Consider the following 4,373-nt stretch of genomic DNA (forward strand, 5'->3'; position numbering starts at 1 on the left):
AACATTTTTCAAAAAAGTATGTGGATGTTCTCCCCTTTAAAAAGTATTATTCATGTGGAATCGACGATTTTTGACAAATCGATTACTCCGATTTGCCCTAGAGGGATCAAAAAAAGAAGTGGCAACGGTTTTCTCCCAATAAACCAACCACAATAGATCCGTCATATTCAGAAATTTCCCAAAGATTCATTTCTCTATCATGAGATTCATTCATGAACTTTTTGGTCAAAAAGAGACCGGAGCTCTACCCAAATATGCTCCACGCACTTTGGAGATGGAAACAATTTACCGAAAAGTTGCATATATAAAACGTTTCGCCACTAGATATAATATCGGGGAATCCCCTTTCACCGACTTAAAAGTAGTCTAGAAAAAAAAATTGAATGCTGCCTGACCAGTTAACCAACCCATAAAAGTAGATACCATAAAAACTGTATTGGTGCTATACCTGAAGAAGTATAGATAAATCAGTCTTGTTAACACACTATTTGTAACATTATTGGGTTCAATATTTGAAAAAAGAAATTATCAAAAAATAATCTAGCTACTCGTGAGTCCGTAATGATGTCACGGGACGCAAAATCTGATAATTTGGAAAATCCTTGATTACCAGACAAAAGAGAAGTGTATACGGTATTGCCACAATAGTTAGTAAATGTGGCCTTAGCAGTAATAGATAAATTGGCGAGCAGTAGATTGATGATGCAGTTATTAGTTGTGCCAAATACCGACCCACTGATAGAAATTAGCCCACTTAGATTCCCACCCAAAAGAAAAGATCTCACACATAGGATTTGCGAAGGTCCACGCGGTAATGTTGTAAGTAACCCATAGTAGAAACCAAGTAGCATATAGGGATCCATCAGTTTTGGCCAGGGCAGTGACAACAATATCTTTGTATTCGTTGCAGCTTTTTTGATGTGTAGAAAATTTTACTAATTGTTTGTAGTCTCACGTACTTATTGCTTGTTTATTAAAATCTTTCTTAAAACTCTACCTTCAACATTTCCTTTAAATCTACTTCTATTTCTACCAGTACAATAGTATATATTACGTTATTATACGCGGAAATGCAAGATTATTCAAGTGATTCCGGGAAATTTTGAAAAAAAAAAAGTATGATTTCCCTCCTTAATCGTTTTCAAAATTGTGGAATTGACAAAATTATTGATTAAGGAATTGAGTAAACGGAGTTAAATATCTCTTCATAGTGATTCGCTACCAATTGTTATGTAATTTTTAAAAAGAAGATTAAATAAAAATTTAATCAATCTCCTGTCGTTTGTTTTGATAAGCTGCGAAAACCTGGGGTTATAACACCCCTACGTCGCAGCGGACGAGTAACTAGTTCGAGGATGTCTCGAACGCTACTGAATCCGTGAATTTGTGCAAATGTGAATTCAACTGACCATTTGGTATCTATATTTCTAGCCTCCAAAGGATTAGCATGAGCCATTCCCGTAATAGCCAAATGTGGTTTAAGCTCATGCATACGTTGTATCTGTCCATAATTGTCGGGTTTTTCAACAATCCGGGGTAGGGGTGTTTTCATCTTCCGGCAAGTATGTTGTAAAAACAAAAGCTCAGCAGCTTGGTATCGTCTATCCATATAGGGAATTCCTACTTCGTAAACAATCATTCCGCATCGAATTAAAAATCTTGCCAAAGAAATTTCCAATAAATTATCTCCCGTAAAGAATACGGATTTACCATTTATTACCTGGATATAATCTTTGACATTTTCCCATATTTCACTTTCCCTATTTTCTAGACCGTATGACTTAATATCAAAAACTGAACAAATTTTTTCGATCCAGGCGCGTGTGCCATCCGGACCAATTGGGAAAGGTGCTCCAACTAACTTACATTTCCGGCGACGCATTAATGTTGTTGCTGTACGACTCAGAAAAGGATTCACTCCGCAAACATAGATACCCTCTCCTAAGCCGGGGAGTTCCTCGTATTTCTGCGAAGGTAACCAACCTGAAACAGAAATTGATTGGCGTTTCAATTCTAAATTCAGTTGCGAAGCTATACTGGAGGATAAAGAACCAAAAAGCACTAAATTGAATCTTGTCAATTTACTCGCTTCAAAGGGAGATTTGTTAGTAGTATGATTATCAATACGCGCCATTTCATCAGTCCGGTTCTTCAAGTTCGTTGTGCAATGTTTGTATTCCGGACAGCGATGCGCCATGGCAGCCAACGCGGTATCTTCCCCCTGAGTGAAGGCGTAATCCAATCCATTTGCTCGTGCAACTATTATAGGTATTCCAATTTGTTTTTCCAATTTTGGCGCTATACCTTCCAAATCCATTTTTATTATCTCTGTAGTACAAGTGCCAATCCAAATGATAACACTGGGATTCCTATCGTCTCTTATTTGTAAGCAAATCTTTTCCAACTCTTTCTGATCATTTAACTGAGCTGAGATATCGCCCTCTTCCAATTCTGCCATTGCATATCGAGGTTCGGCAAAAATCATCACTCCAAGAGCATTTTGCAAAAAATAACCACGAGTTTTTGTACCCACTACCAGGAAAAAACTATCTTCAATTTTTTGGTACAACCAAGCTACACAACTAATTGGGCAGAACGTATGGTAATTGCCGGTTTCACATTCGAAAGCAAGAGTCTCCGGAGTTTTCATGAAAGTGTTTCCTTAGATTAGAAAAGTGTGGATGTAAATCCATCTATGTATAGACACAAAGATTTACTCTCTTCATCATCGAATAATTGTAAAGTCAAGCGGAACATCTTGGTGGTCATATCCACCATCACTTTCATTTGTAAAGGTGGAATTTAAATAAAAATCAGAGAGCAAGCTAAACAATTCTCTATCTGGAATTTCCCTTGGCACGACTCCCTCTGGCTCGGATAAGATTTAATCTGCTATATTCAAATGAAAATCACGAACATAATTTAAATTCGGTTGATATTCAGCCATTTCAAACAAGGTTTTTCCTTTCACTCTCGATACGCGAATATCTTCTACTAAGGGCAATACCTCTAGTACAGGCATGGGGCAAGCTTCTACATATTTATCAATAAGATCTCTTCCGGATGTTCGGTTTCCAACTAGACCCGCTAGTCGCAAGGGATGGGTATGTGATTTTTCTCTAACTGAAGCGGCAATACGGTTTGCCGCAAATAGAGCGTCGAAGCCATTATCAGTTATAATAATGCAATAATCCGCATAATTTAAGGGAGCGGCAAATCCCCCGCAAGCAACATCTCCCAGAACATCGAATGAAATGATGTCATATTCGTAAAAAGCATTTAATTCTTTCAAAGGTTTTACCGTTTCTCCCACAACGTACCCGCCGCATCCTGCTCCTGCAGGGGGTCCTCCAGCTTCTACACGATCTACCCCGCCGTAACCTCTATAAATCACATCTTCGGGCCATACATCTTCATAGTGGTAATCTTTCACCTGTAAAGTATCTATAATTGTAGGTATTAAAAATCCTGTTAGTGTAAATGTACTATCATGTTTTGGGTCACATCCAATTTGTAAGACTTTTCTTCCTCTTCTGGCTAAAGCTATCGATATATTACAGCTAGTTGTTGATTTTCCAATTCCACCTTTTCCATAAACTGCTACTTTCGTTTCACGAAACTCCAATTCGCGTTCATTTCTCCCGACTATTTTTCATCTTCCCCATCTTTCTAATTCTATTTTGCTTCCTCTATTCCCCCTAATTCTAGTCCTCAAAATAACGTGGAGGAAGAATCCCGCAACTATTCTACTACGCCTCCCGGAAGGGGGGAATAGAAACCACTCATTGGTGATTGATCAATACGAATCTTGGGAGGGGCTTGCCAGGTTGATCTTGACCTCGTCTCGGCCGGTTGACCCCCCCCCCACCCTCCCACGCCCATGATTTGGGGGCCCCTCCATTCGAATGGGATTGCTATCGCCACTACCCCCCCCTATAATGAATGGGGGCTAGGGAGTACGCAAAGTTTTTGCAATGGCAAAGAAAGCTTAACTCCTTCCAGATTTGGAATTGGCTTCTGGAAAAAAGGTATTCAAGCAAGTGTGTATGGGACTGAATCCCCTACCATTTTCCCCGGTAGCTCAGCGGTAGAGCGGTCGGCTGTTAACCGATTGGTCGTAGGTTCGAATCCTATCCGGGGAGATCCGTATCTACGTCAAGAATTTCCACTAATACTAATTAGGATTAGGAGAGCTGTATTTCACATCACACATATGCCAAATCAAGTTGGCGTGACCCACCAACCACTGAATGGTTTGCTATCGCGCTATTTTAGGCCTCGACACCAACGAATGGAAACGAGAATATTGGCACGTTCCGTTCTCCCCCCCCCCCACTTGACTAATTTAATTGGCCCATTCCAGTCATTCGATA

The 4,373-nt window shown here is 39.6% G+C and overlaps 1 non-coding gene across 1 annotated transcript; it reads left to right on the forward strand.

The window, feature by feature from the left end:
• The first annotated feature begins 4,070 nt into the window (after positions 1 to 4,070).
• TRNAN-GUU (transfer RNA asparagine (anticodon GUU)) lies at positions 4,071 to 4,142 on the forward strand. The gene has a single exon. It is a non-coding gene; the product is annotated as a tRNA-Asn (tRNA).
• Positions 4,143 to 4,373: the final 231 nt, after the last annotated feature.

The sequence above is a fragment of the Adiantum capillus-veneris genome, unplaced genomic scaffold, assembly GCF_014529385.1.
Source record: "Adiantum capillus-veneris isolate H3 unplaced genomic scaffold, ASM1452938v2 Hic_scaffold_325, whole genome shotgun sequence".
NCBI classification, from domain to species: domain Eukaryota; kingdom Viridiplantae; phylum Streptophyta; class Polypodiopsida; order Polypodiales; family Pteridaceae; genus Adiantum; species Adiantum capillus-veneris.